Below are 15,934 nucleotides of genomic sequence, written 5' to 3'. Positions count from 1 at the left end.
TAATCTCTTTAAATGGCTTGATGAACCAAATTGCCTACTACTCCTACTACTTTTTACGATCTTCAGTTTTTATGCTTCCCGCTCATCTGGTTATAATTTGTTACTACGTTTCGCAATATCCTCTGCGAATAACTAAAAGTAACTTATTGCATTATTTTTTTAGCTTTCTTTCCTATCCTTGTATTTTCCACAAAGTCGAATTTTAAGGATATAATCCCACAGCTTTAAAAAACTTCTATGTGTTTTGACTTTTTGATATGTTCGCATAGAAACACAGTCCAATCAATTTCCTTTTCTCTGCAGTACCTGGACAGTGTACTGCTCTCCGGTTAACAGCTGCCTATTACAGCTTTCTATGGTTATTCTGGGGCCAGTATTGCCTATATATCATGATCAATATCTCTCTAGTGCTGAGCCACAAAGGATGTTGTGATTATTATATTGTTCTTTCAGATTCCTGCCCCTGTTTCCTCCGATTCTGATTTTCATCCGTGTCCCAAATAGGGAAGGCGTTGGGAGTAGTGGTAATTGTACTGGCTTCTTTGGTTGTACGCTGGCAGAAGGTGTTTGGAACTGGGCTACCTATCATCGTCATTATCATTCGGAGATGATTCACTACATCCAGCACTGACATCCCATTTGAAATCTAGCCCCGTTTACGATTTCACTCTGAATAGGGATGTTGGCCCAGCAGCTTTTCTATCTTCTTTAGCCACTTAGTTTGATCGCCAGTGTTATGTTTCTTTTCTGATAATGACTTTAACATAATATTTAAGTATGTTCAAATCCGTATAGATTGTTTTCAATTCCTTCCACTTCGCTACAAGCCAATATGCTTCTTATCACTCTCTCCCTTCTTTCACAAGCCTTCTAAAACTGGTTCAAATGTATTATTTACACGCTCCTAGCACCCAACCTGCTGGCAAGTATTTAGCCGTCTCATTAAGTTTGACAGCTTCTCTTCAAGACTGCTCACCACATAATTGAAAACATGATAGCTTCTTCTCATCTGTCCATCTTGCTGCCGCAATTCTCAATTAAGCATGATTTTGCTCTGGCTTCGTTTAGGGTTACATCGTCCCAGGTGTAATCATCAAAATCTTTATCACAGGGTTTTTATTTTCCTACATACATCAATAATTTACGAACCTTCCACACCCAGGACAGTTCAGTGTTAACTGTATCTCCAGCACAACGTTAAAAAAAGACATGTTCTGAGGATGATGTGAAAGGAATGGGGGGTTTTAATTTCCAAAATATTGATCAGCAGTACTCAGTGACTAAAGAATTACAATGAAGTGAATTCATTGAGTTATTGAACTGATGAGGAGGACCTGTTTTTAGACAATAGTGGATCTGATGATTTCTCTGCCCAAGGAAGAAGTGGAGGGTAACCCAGTAAATCTATTTAAGTCAAAGTTGGATATTTATTTTGCGAAGTAGCTTAATCAAGGGTTATGGTGAAAAGACAGGTAGGTGGAGATAACCCCTGCCCCTATTTCTTACGTTTTTCAGTTTTTTGTTATTCTTGCCGCTCATCTTGTTGATTCTTGTTCCACTTCTTGCGGTATCCGCTTCTAATACCCAAAAGTAACTTAACGAAGCTTTAATTCTTCACATGCTCCTTGTACTTTCGGCAAAGTCGAATGTTAAGGACGTACTTTTGAGGCTTCATTAAGCTGCCATGTGTTATAGCCTTTTGATATGTTCGAATAGGAATACCTTCCAAACAATTTCCTTCCCTCTGCAGATTCTAGACTTTACACTGCTCTCCGGTGATCAGTTGACTGTAACCGTTCACTGTGGTTATCGGCGGCCAGTAATGTCTCAGTATCATGATCGAGATATCTCAGAGGCTGAGGCAGAAGGATGTAATACAAGTCATATTGTTCTTTCAGATTCCTGCCCCATTGCCTTCCGTTGCAACTTACTCGCTGCTCGCAAATGGAACCAGTGGTGACCCTCATGACAATAGTTCTGGTTTCTTTGTTAGTATGCTGGCGGGAGATGTGTAGAAATAGACTGATTATCCTTGTCATAACCATACGGAGCTACGTCACTACGTTCACTACCAAAGTCCTGTTCCAAAATCAGGCCCCTATTTATTATTTCTCTGTGAATGGGGATGTTGGGTTTCTTCTCTGATAATAATTTCGACATTACATTCATAATGTGTTTAAACTATTATAAATTTCAGTCAAACTTTCCAGTTTGCTACAAGTTAAATTAGTTCTCATCACTCTCGCTTCCCTTTCACAAGCTGAATCGAATGCATTGTTCCCACGCTTCTCGCAAATGTTTTTTCCTTCTCATTAAGATGGACAGATTCTCTTCAAGAAGCCACATCACCGAAAACATGATTTCTTCTCTTATCATTCCCGCTGTACTCTAGCATTTGACCACCATTCTACACAAGTAACAATTAAGCCTTCTTTCGTTCTGGATTCGGTTACTGTCTTTGCTTCATGTCATGTTCCAAATTTTTATCACAGCCTTTTAATTTTCCTTCATACAGTCATGGCCAGCAAATTCTCCACACTGAGAACAATTCTGCATTAAGTACTGCTCCATCGCAATGTTAAAAAAGGGCGATGTTATAGCTGTAAAATTTCGGACTATTAACGGACTATTCCCCCGCAAATATTGAGCTAGAGGACCCAGTGGCTGATGATTTGCAGGATAGTGATTTCATTGACTTATTTTGATCCATTGGTTTTCAACCCAGAGTATGTCAATGCACCACCGTGCCGGGAGACCTATCCAGACTTGTAATTTTGTAACAATTCAGAATAGAATCTTGAATACGGAACTGTTTGTGCCTTTCCGAGAAAGTGATCATAACAACGACCATCTCGATTTTTTTTAGGAGAGTATATCGATAAAATCCAAAACCATTAAATTGAATTTCATAAAGGCAAAGGTGTGAAGATGCAGCTCGGACATCAGAGGGTAAACTGGAAGGAACCGCCTCACCTTGAGTCAGTTGAGGAACAATGCAGATAATTTTAAAAGGGAAGAAGCACTCGGCAGCTAACGTTAAAACGTTAGATAATGTCGTAACAAAACAAATTAAAGCAACAGTTAAAAGTAAAATGATTTTCCCTGTACATACATATCACCCCGTACAATCTGAGATCCTTTTACTGCGGGCACGTCTAGCAAATCTATAGACGGCTACGTGGATGAATAATGATATATGTAAAGCATTGAATAAAAGACAGCGGTAGAAAGGATAGAGAAAATACAACAATGATGTTAAGCATAGGGCTTATTTATATATGCGAACTATATATTTGAACAGCTTGTCCAGTGACTCAATAGATTTAATGCTGGCAAGTTTAGAACACACGCTAGTGATAGCAGGTCTCTGCTGAGTCTGAAGGGACAATCACTTCCCCATATTTAAGTCCAAACACCCCTGTAGATAACAACACGGAATGCGCGCTGCGTTTCCTTTGAGTTCCTTTGCCCAGAACAGCACGACTTTCTGGACACAAGAGATTCCCCAAGCCACTGAACGATGAATCACCAGCCCAGCATTTCAATCTAAACTAAAATGCACACTTGACTTAATTACACGAGACACAGTATTTAAGAAAAGAATATGACTTTGCTTTACATTTTTCTACTCAGTGAATTTTGTAACCAGTGGATTTTCATGAAACATTTCCACCGTATCTCGGGACAGGTGAGAGTTACAATTCTAAAACAGTGCGAATCTAATAAACCCAGAGGAGGAACTGAAGTATAAGCTTGTGTCTGCTGTAGCAAAATACACCGAGGCTTAGGGTATGGGAATTATCGCAGACGGTAGCCAGTTTTAATCTATTGCGGCCAATGAATTCGGGCACCTGAGATAGGCACAAATGAAGAATTGCGAACACAGCTGTTTTACTCCCCGCAACGGGTGAGTTGCATCAGAGTTGAATCACAGTGTGCGAGCGCCGGCCAAAACCGATGAGTCTCCCGGCGCCTCACAGTATACGGATCGACGTATTGTCAGAAGGGTCCTGGAAGTATCATCATCAAGTTCTAGCATGTGTGAATTAGCCACCTAGAAATGGGTGTCAACATCTCATATTTTATGAATCTCTGAATCAGTGAGATGGTGTTCTTTTCTCAGTGTGGTCCGGAAAAGGGAACTCAATGTGGGAGGTAAGTCTAATCTGTCCAGGGACTGTGACACCCCGGTGGTGGGAAGTCCGCTTCAGATATATTCTGTGTTACACCGAGGTTGGATGGAATTAGAATCCGTTTAGTATTGTCACATACACCGAGATACCGTGAAAACGAGGTCTGTGCACTGATCATTGAAATCAAATGCTTATGTACAGCAATGAAACAGATCAATATAAAACAACAGCAATGCTGAATAGTGTGAATCAGCCACATATACACTGCATAACAAGTAGACAAAGAGGAGGAAAAACACAAAGAAAAAGACTGGGAAGTGAAGTGTCCACGTCATTGGCCCAGGGAACAAATTAATAATCTTATATCAGCGGACTTGACGGCTTCCGCGAGCCTGGAGTTACAGGTTTGCAGGCCTTGGTACCGCTACCTGTTTTTAGTTATTTATTTTTGCTTTCAGCCATCTATTTATTTATTTATTTATTTATTTATTTGTTTGTTTGTTTATTTATTTACTTACTTACTTACTTACTTACTTACTTAGTTACCTGTTTATTTATTTTCATAAACTTTTGATTACGTCCCTCCTTCAGCATCTTTGAAATTCAGCACAAACACGACAGCGGTGGAGGAAGAGGGGGCCGGACAGAGCATTATTAATTTTGCGGAGGAAGAAAGAAAGTTTAATGTGGAAATACTGCCAAAAGCATCTCTTCTTTTCGACATCTCCAGGGCCTTGAAATAGCCGTACCTGTAAAGAGAGTCTTTCATTTGCAATTTCCGCTAATCGTCTGTCCTCGATCTCCACTGTGGCCATGTTGAGGCGGAAAAATGTTCTGCACGCCACATTCTGGATTGATATATTTCTCTTCACAAGACAAGCATCCAATTTACAAACTTTCGTGAAGATTGCAATTACAGAGTGGACAAGGAAACTAGAAATGTTCACAACAATAACCGGAACAAGAGCTAATTTCCTTTCTCATTCGGTGGGTTGGGTTATTTGGGCCGTTACACAGGACAGGCTTCGGGAACAGAGTGGCATGCTATGGCGCAGCGGTACAGCGGAACCAGTCACATAGTGCCGGAACTGTCAGTCACAATGACTGCACTGACATGTGCTGACACACCCAGTTTGCGCCACAGGGGGAGAGAGAGGGATATAAACAGGCGAATGAAGATAAATGATTGCAAGGTACATCAGTGATCCAGAGGAACTAATCATGCGCGCTGGTAAAGCGGGTGAGTACAGAGCCGAACAAGGAATACGTCGCACTTCTTGGTGCAGAACTTGGAACACTTCAACGGGAAGAATTATTCGGGAAACACCAGCCCTCCCACCCATGTAGCTCTCTAAATTACTGTTGAAGATTGTAATGAAAATCGCATTCAGCACTTGCGCTCGCAGTTCGCTATACAGTCTCACCGACGAGTTGACCTTTTATCCATAAAACACGACCTCCAGTTGTCTCCCAGACTTACCAGCGGAAGAAAAGCCTTGTTGCATTTACCCTATCCATACCCATTTTAATTAATTGTGTATACCGCTATCAAATGTCTCCGCAATCTCCTTCCTTCTAAACAATAAATGTCTAACCTATTCAATATGTCCTTGTAGCTCAGGTCCTCCAGTCCCTGCAACACTCGTGATTGTTTCCTCTGTACTCCATTTTGTTTAAATCCATCCTATAGCTAAATGACCAAATATGCACACGTTACACCAAATTAGTCCTCACTGACGCCTTATTCTAGCAGCAATGAGAAGCAGTGGAAATGTTACAGTGACCTTCAGTTGATCCCTGAACTTTGTCTGGGTGACGGCGTAAAGAGCCGTGTTTGTGCAGCAGCTCAGAAGCTGCAGCATCGAACTCAGATCTCTCAGATATTCGGGAGGAGGAGTCGATGTGCTGAAACCTAACAGACAGCTCCATACAGTATACACAATTGATGGTGCCCACAGCAGGACGAAATTGCCAGAGATGATCATCAGAAGACCGAGGGATTTCCTGCGGCTCTCCATCTCCGGGTCTCTGTCACCCTTTCCCTTGTCAGCACACCGGAGTCTCCTGCGCCCTCTGCTGGTGACTAAAACATGCCTGATGGTTAATCCATTCGTTAGAAGTACCAGCAGGAACGGGATTACAGGGGTGAGGAGGAAATGAAGGCAATCGAATAATATCGATATACGGAAAGTGATATACCTGGAAATCAAGCATATGAAAGGAGCAATCATTACTCCATAATACCCTGAGAACCGAAAATACCAGTAAATGTTCTTTAAACAGCTGATCACGGTCACTGTCCCCAGAATGATAGCCGCAGATTTCTCGGTGCAATACTTTGTTTTCAGCTTTTGGCAACAAATGGCCACAAATCGATCAAATGTGAAGGTGACGGTGAACCAGACTGAACAATCAGTGACGGCGTAAAGCAGGACAGCGTGGATGTTACACACTGGAATATCCAGAGACCAGAAGAAAACATCGAATGGCGCGTAGGTATTCGGAATCTTGCTCAATATCAGGTCCAGGACAACGACCAGGAGATCCGCCGCTGCCATGGCAACCAGATAGCAAGTGACAACTCGGGACAGACCGCACTTTCGTTTGCACAAGACTAAAATAGTCACCAGGTTCACTGTGAGAGGCATAAAAAAAGTCAGTGGGTACACATCGCAAAGCGTTCTTTGTCAAATGGACGTAAAATACATCTCATTTAAATATGTGCTTCGTCATGCTGGAAAAATCATTGCATCTCAGCAAGTACATAGACTAGTCAATTATTGGAATCAATAATTTAGCGAAATATTGAGCAGAATTTACCTGGACAAATATGACCCACGGATCAGTATTGAATAACACAGATAATGGTCACGAATGATTGGACAATTTCGTTAAATTTCAAGAAAAGTGTTATCGCAGGCATTATATACTAACCGCAGACATGTATATACCGTTAATTAAATGTCTCACCTCTGACTCCGTCCAGATGAAGGGCTGGCTCCCGCCCCTGATCACAATAAAGTAATATACAAAAGCCTTGCGCATATGCTACATAGCTGGGATGCCTAAGACTTTTGAACAGGATTCTATTTGTCAACGTGGAGTGGTGACCGAATTTGAAAACCTGGCGTGAGTAAACGGTGTAGGTAATGTACAGGATGGAGATGTGAGACAGGTTGCAGAGAAGTAGTGCAGGTGTGGGTAGGCGTGCGTGCAGATACCCCGATCCCCGAGACACCAGTCAAGGTAATTTGATTCGGAACAATTGTTTTATTGGAAATTACAGATTGCCTCCCTAATGCTTCCCGTTCCTTTCCCTCTGATTTCCCCTTTTCCCCACGGTGATTGAGCTCTCTCTGCCCCCTTGACTCTCTCAGTTCACAAGAGGGACCCAGAACAGAATCAGGTTTATCATCACTCTTTTATGTCAAGATATCAACTATTTTATTTGCAGTGGGATTACAGTGCAAAACATGGAACTATTGCAGTACGGTGCAAAGGTCTTGGACATCCTTGTACAAGCGGTGATTGATAGGTTCGTGGCCTAAGGTAAAAGGAGATGAGTTATTTACTTCAAACGTTCTGCATAATCGCTCAAAGAGCTGACCTGCATGTGCATGCAACGAGAGCTGCATAACTCATCTCCTTTCCTCTTTCCACTGTGCTGGCCTTTCCACTGTCAAACATTAACCCCGGTCACTGTGCACCCTGTCAGCAGTAGCTCCTATGAATTCGCACAATAAGCGATTTAGTCAGAGCTGCAGAATCTAACCAAGTTTCACATAATCCTTTAACTAATTCGAAACATCTGATGCAATGTTTGAAGCGAGTGGTGGACTCTCCAGAGCACGCACAGTGGACGATCTCAATTGGATGCGCCAAATGTTGGGACCACTGAACGAAGGTTAACTGTGCAGATGTTATTCCCTTGGAATAACTCCTGCAAAGTAACTTCAGAAACACCAGTCATTATTAATGCATTATACTCCATTCTTATGCATTTTCCCATTCCTGACGAAATGTTAATTAACGGTACCGATGTTCTTCTTTTATCAACAAATCAACCCATGCAGTGAGAGTATCGTTGCCTTTTCGCAATCTTTCAGTTTGCAGATATGTCACCACTTTTGAACAGGAATTCAGTTCACAATCAAAATACCCACGCCGATGATAATATGAGAATTATCTCAGGTCATTTTTGAATTGCATATGGTGACAGGAATCAATTTTCTGGGACGAAGAAAGTTAATCACCGAACATGAGGTCAAATGCGCCCGCCAACGAAATAAATTAAAATAAAAATCAGTAAGATCATTGGCATTTTTTAAAAAAGTTGAATTCCAATCGTATACATAGGTATGATACAGACAACATGGTGAGGAGTATAATGAGAAGAGGGCGAGTGATGGAAAGATCATTTTAACGGAGGGATATTGGAAATTGAGAACTCTTTACATTTGTTGAAGAATATTTAAATGGAATTCAAGGAATAATTCCAAACTTCAAGCAATAACGCCGTATCTTATGTTGTTCACATTAGGATCAATATTTTTGAAATGAGCAGCGAATGAGAGAGGCAGGTGTTTTCACAATCCGATGACTCCGTTCAGGTGAAGACCGTCTTTCTTTACTTTCATTATTATACGGATCTGGTTTGTGTCAGAGTGGCAATTGAAATGATAATAAAGGAACATTATATATTCACATTGTTGGAGGCAGGAAAGGACAATGGAATCCTTCGAAGGGGCGGAACAAGTGATGTGCAGATATTGTGTAGATGGAGTTCAGTTGAACGAATGCTAATGGTGAACCATGAGGACACTTGATATCGCGAAAGTGTCAGAATAAACAGTTGTTTCCGGGAGAAGAGGAAAGGCGGAATGTTCCGTTTGATGATATGGTATTCATGTACGACGCTTTAGCACGACCGTGGACTGTGGCTAGTGTGCAGTGAACCTGACTGGTGGAAGACAAAGTCCGAACGATTGCTTACTGGATTAGTGCAGATTGTGATCTCAGATTGAACTGGTAATAGGAAGTAGATGACAGAGTGGCTCTGTCCGGGATTATTGTGTTTTTGGAGATCAGATCAAATTCAATGGGAGCACAACGCGATGAAGCACATTGATTCAGCAGCACATATTGCTGTAGGGGGGTGGAGCGACTTAAAGGAAACAACGTTTACAGAGCTGAAATAGAGCTTTGACATGAATTGATTTGAGCAGGGATTGAACAGAGTCTGCCGATCAGATCAATGGCAATTACGCCAGCACAGTCCCAAAAGCCACAGTGAAAAACATCGGTTGCAAAATTTAAAGGTCTGAAAAATTCATATCTGGTGTGTTTGACAGCAGCAATGGTATCAATTTCGTGGTACATATTAGAATGCAATTAATGTTGGATAATTAAACTTTGGAGAGAGACTCACCGGGAATAGCAATCATAGCGAAGACGGTGTAGAAAATCACCAGAATGCATTTTATTGCATACTCGATTCGATGCGCTAAAGTAATCCACTCATAATTTGCAAAGAGAAATTCAGCAGCCCAGAAGGCATTCCGGCGAATTCCCATTACATTCCACACTGCTATTCGTTGACTCTGATCCATTCCGGAGCCCGTAAATTCTCTTTCCCCAACGTGTGACCTCTCTGTCCCGCTTTGTCGATCTGCCGATCGCTGTCAGTGTGGGGGCGGAGGCTCACGCTGATACTGGGAGAATTCAGTAAGTCGGACGCTTATTAATAGAACGGAGAAACTCTCTTGTGACACAGAACACCCCTTGGGAAATGATCTTATATCTATTTTATCAAATGACAGATGCAGTTAACCCTTTCTGCATCGCAGCCAAGCGGATGGAGTGGGGATGTATTGTTAAACAATTTCGTACATGAAAATTATATAGATCCATAATCTGTTTAGAAACAATTCGGCAGGTTTAACAAACTTAAGCGGATCAACAGTATGAGGACACTTCATCAGGACCACTCTTGTTTGTTTCTCTACCAATTTTACCCTGCTCAAGCATATTTGAAATGTTATTCATAAGGCTATTTCAACCACTTGGTGGATGCATACACATAACTAAAACAATTACTAATCTTTCCCTAGTAAATGTCTACTCTCACCTTGTCCATTACTGCAGGGTTTATGAGGATCTGCTCAGTGATTATTCCGAAGAGGAAACACATTTATCTGTGTGGCCAGAGACCAGGAGTGGCATAAACACCGCCGGCCTGCTCCGTATACTGAGGGGAGTGTTTGGGCAGATATAGCAGACTGTGGTTTGCATCCCTCCCCAACGGCAGAGCTCTCTGTATTCAACCCTGAGACATTTCTCTCCAACTCGAAGGGAATTTGGATTTATATTTTGTTACAAGATGTTCTGAATAAGCATACGGTTTTTCTGTTTTGCCTTTCCTTAAAGGCTCCCTCCTTGCATCTTGTCGGATGGTTCGCCTTTAGGTGTATTTCACGACCGAGTGTATTCAGAAAAATATCGATAACGATATTTCAACCTTTGGGTAGTTTTATATTGAACACGTAGTAATTCAAAACCTTGTCTCCTTAGAAAAAAATCTAGAAATGAGCGAAGTTTCAGTTATCACCTTCCACTACCTTTACTCCTCTATCCGACCTTTTACAGAAAGTTACCTATATTGCTGTTTATTTCATCTAATCTGTGGTAGGTAGTTTGAGGTCTAATCAATGTTGAAACAATGATAAAAGTCTTCTAGCAAAATATAATCCATTCGCAGACACTGAACAAGTATAAGGTACAAAGTTTATGTCAATATTCCTTCTATTAATTTTTTTACAGCCGCTGCGAACAACTATTGCTCTGAAAGCTCCAGGGCTCTTTATTTATTTGATTTTATATATTAGTTGAAGGGAATGATGAAATACCTTCTGATAAAGAAAACGTTCCGCAGTTCGGACTTTTTCTCGCTGCGTTTAATTCCAGCTAGTCGGGAGCACTGACAATGTGCGCAGGAATATTTCAGTTATTGAGCGATGGCGCACCCCTGCGGTTTACAGGGAGCAGTGTTAATTAAGGAACAAGTTATTGTCCTGGGTGGGCAATGAAAGTATATTTTGCGTCTAGTTCTGACTCTGTTACAGAAGCAAGACAGGGATTAGTGATCTTGCTGCGTTGGCTCCTGCATTACCACTTGGTTAATAATGAGAACACAACTCACGGAAATAATAAGCGAGAATGATAACGGCCAGAATCGCTGGATGCAATTAGTTGATACCTTGGAAATTGATCATTGGGGTCAGGTGATTGCAGTGATCACATGGGTTATATGATAAATATCGAATTATCCAGTAATGAGTCAACAAAGCCGATATCATTGATCTATTGTATTAGGTATTACTTTGTCATAGTGGTAAAAAGTTGTATTGTTATCTCTGCTAAGAGACGGTTCTGAAAAAAAGTTAAGATAATATCCGAGGTGTCACTGAAGTATCTATAAAAGCGCAGACTGCTCAGTTTCCTGAACTGAAGCTTTGTCTTTTTGTAAAGAAAGTTATGTTGTATTACTCCCGATCTGTAAAGCTCGTTTTTCTCCGGTCCCTTGGAAATATTGCGCTTTCTCCACCAGTGTCTGTGTTTATATTTTATTTCACAATATTTAAAACGACATATCTTAATTTGATATTCACAAACAAATGAAGGTATACCCTGTAAGCATTCAGCCGTTGAACTCCAAAAGCTGAACTGCATCTCTTCTTCAGTGTAATTAATCTTACCTGTATTGTGTATTAATTTTATCTTGCTGTCCTCGATACAATTGAAGCTGCCTCAATTCTTCTCAGCATTCATCAAAATTAATTTTAAACATGTGAAAACGTTGCTAAGCCGAATATGGAATATTTGAAAGGTATATTAAAATGTTAGTCCTCGGATGAGGCATTTCAAAATGACAGTTTTAAGATGCTGTAGATTCTGTCTGTCAGAAAGTAATGAATTAACGACATTATTAGACTACCCAATTCGGAGCATTATTTGCAGGCTCTGATTGCAATAAAAATATAAGACATAGTGGGGTGGAGTTTCAAGATGGCGACGTAAACATCTGCCTTTAGGCGCTCTTCATTTTTTCAACTATAATCACCCCTTAATTATTTTTTTTCGAATTTAATCACATGGGTTGATACTTTTGATTAACTTTTTCTTCCTAAAATAATATTTGATCTAATCTCGACAAACTTAAAATGGCTACAAGCAAGAAATCGTCTAAGGAACCTGTATCCATTGACGCAATCTCTGCTCTTTTGGACGCTAAACTGGATATTAAACTTTCGAGTCTGGAAGGCAGATTGATGGTAGATTGGGAAGCAGACTGACAAGTTTGGAAAATAAGCTTACCAGGAAAATATCCGAACTTGAAGAAGCTGATAGATCGCTTGAAATTAAACTTCAATCGCAGGCATCGGACATTCAGCGGCATGAAGATAAGATCGTGACTCTTGAAAAATCCATTTGTGCAAAAGTACGTACAATTGAAGCGTTGGAGAAGAAGGTAGAGTCGAATGCTAAAACTATGGATCAGTATAAGTTTAAAATTACTGATCTCGAAAATCGATCTCGTAGACAGAATTTGCGTATCATCGGGTTCCCCGAAAAAGTTGAGTCCGGTGATTTAACTGAATTTTTCTCTAATTTACTATGGGAAACTTTCAGTGCTGAAGGTTTGCAAGCTAAACCTGTTATCGATCGTGTTCACAGAGTTGCGAGATTTTCGGCTCTGTCTGATAAACCACGAGCGGTGATTGTTCGCCTTCATTATCCTCGGGAGAAAGAGCTTTTAATTCGATTAGCTCGTAAAAAAGGCATGATTTCTTATAACACCAATTCATTTCGAATTGTTGAAGATTATTCTTTTGATGTAATGAAATCAAGAATCGCTTTTAAACCAGTGATGGCAGAGATTTATTCGATTGGCCTTAAACAAGCTTTAATGTATCCAGCGAAGCTTAGAATTACGTTAAACGACAACAGTCAGCAATTTTTCAAAACACCGGAAGAAGTGAAGAAATTTGTTGAAGAATATAAATCTTCTAGTGCAACTTGAACTTTGTGTCATGTTGAAGATTCCTCGGAGAGAGGGTGCCATCTCATTTGAAGTAACCTAAGAAGTTGGGTTATAACTTTCTATCCCGTTCCACGGGTCTGGCTCTTATTTTTCATTATTATCACTATTTTATGGATGCTTTTTTAACTTTTACAATATTTTTTAATTCTTTTTTCTGTTTCAGATATATACATCTATATCTTGTAATGATCATTTATTTTTTTCAAGATGTCGTTTCTTCTTCCCATAAGACTCTGCTTTTTATAAACATTTATTTGTTTGCCTGTACTTAGAAATGGGACGAATGTTTTGATTTTTTTTTTAGTTTTTTTTTATATATATTGTAGTGTTTATTGAATCTTTTTTGATCCTATTTTGGTATTTTTTACTATTAAACTTTTTTAATAGATTGTTGAATCTACATTCATATTTTGTAAGATGGCTTTTTCAAAATGTCGTTTCTTCTTCCCATAAGTCTTTGCTTTTGAAACGTCATCTTTCTTGCATTTATATATGAAATTTTTTTAAAGGTATATTACACTTAAATGTTGATGTTTATTTTTTTTGTTAAAGATTGTTTGTTTTATTATATTAGTTTTTTTCATTCTGATTGACATATATTTTCTTTTTGCAACCCTATATTTAAATATGGGTGTTACATAGTTTTTCTTTAAAAAACTTTTTATGGAGCTGCCATCTTGAAATGGGGGTAAGGTTAGTGTTAGATTATGCGCCTGCCGCTTGGCTTTTCTTCGAAGGGTGGGGGGAGGGGGTGGGGATCTTTTTTCACGCTTTTGCGTTTTTTTTCTGCTTTTAGTTTATGGGCCAACTTTAAATTATTAATATTGTTGAGGTGTCATGTTCTCCGGTTGATCGTGAATCTATTTTCCTTTTTCCTAAATTATGGGTTATGTGTCTTTTTAACCTATTATGATATACACAACTAATATTGGCATGATGCATAAATCTATTAATTTTATCTCTTGGAATACTAATGGTTTAAATCATCCGATTAAACGTAAAAAATATTTAAGGTATTCCATAGATTGAATGCTAATATTATTTTTGCACAGGAAACCCATATTAGGAGGGAGGATAATCAACGTTTTTTTAGGTTCTGGAGGATCAACAATTTCATTCGAATTGTACCGCTAAAATTAGGGGTGTGTCTATTTTTATAGACCCCTCAATTTTGTTTATACATCACGAAATTATTTCTGATCCGCAGGGCAGATTTTTGTTGATAACTGGTTCACTTTTCAATCGGAAAGTGGTTCTAGTTAATATTTATGCCCCAAATTTTGACTGCCCTGAATTTTTTAAACGTTTATTTACTAGCCTTCCTAATCTGAATGAATATATGTTGATATTGGGTGGAGATTTTAATTGTTGTTTGAATCCTTTGATGGATAGATCTAAACCTATTCGAACTCTTCCGAATAGATCAGCCTTACTTATTAATTCTTTTATGGTTGATTCGGGAATTACAGAAATATGGCGGTTTTTGAACCCTAAAGATAAAGAATTTTCATTTTTTTCACATGTATATCATAGTTATTCTAGAATTGATTACTTTCTTATTGATCATCGGTTATTAACGGATGTTATTGATTGTAAATATGATTCTATTACTATTTCGGATCATGCACCTTTGAAGTTATCTATTAAGATTTCGGACTTTTCCAATAATGTTAGATCTTGGAGACTTAATGCTACTCTGCTTCAAGACCCAGAATTTGCCATCTATATAAAGCAGCAAATTGATTTGTTTTTCTCAACAAACTATACTGAAGAAATCGACAGAGGAATACTTTGGGACTCTTTTAAGGCTTTTATCCGTGGACAAATTATTTCGTATTCCGCTGGTAAAAGAAAACAAAGATATTTAGATATTGCTTTATTGGTGGATAAAATTAAGGAAATTGATAAGATTTATTCCGTGACTCCTACCATAGAACTTTATAAGAAGAGAGTTGAGCTTCAAATGGAACATAGTTTATTATTATATTCTTCAACTGAAAATCAATTAATTAGGACTAGAGCTCAATTCTATATTCACAGTGATCAAACTGGTAAACTGTTAGCTAATCAATTAAAAGCTATTTTGACCAGGCGACAAATTATTAAAATTCGTAAACAAGATGGTAATTTAACCACTGATCATAAAGAAATCAATAATACTTTTCAAGATTTTTTTAAATCTTTATATCAATCAGAATTTGATGGTGATCTGTCCATGATGGATAATTTTTTTTAACAATTTGAATATTCCTAAACTGATTGGTGAAGATCGTAGCTTGTTTGATGCTCCTATCTCTGTGGCCGAAATAGGTGAGGCTGTCTCATCAATGAATTCAGGGAAAGCTCCTGGCCCTGATGGTTATATTGTAGAATTTTTCAAAACTTTTTCTTCTTTGCTTTCTCCTTGGTTATGTGAAATCTTTAACGATGCATTTGCTAAGAAGAGATTACCTCAGTCTTTTTATGAAGCTACTATCTCTCTAATTCTTAAAAAAGATAAAGATCCTACTCTATGTACATCTTATCGCCCTATATCACTATTAAATGTAGATTCTAAGATTCTTACAAAAATTTTAGCCACTAGATTAGAAAAGGTATTACCACAGATTATTTCAGAAGATCAAACTGGTTTCATTAAGAATCGGTATTCTTTTTTTAATGTTAGGAAATTGATTAATATAATTCATACTTCATCACCCAC

This window comes from Hypanus sabinus, chromosome 18, assembly GCF_030144855.1.
Source record: "Hypanus sabinus isolate sHypSab1 chromosome 18, sHypSab1.hap1, whole genome shotgun sequence".
NCBI lineage: Eukaryota > Metazoa > Chordata > Chondrichthyes > Myliobatiformes > Dasyatidae > Hypanus > Hypanus sabinus.
This window is presented reverse-complemented; position numbering follows the sequence as displayed.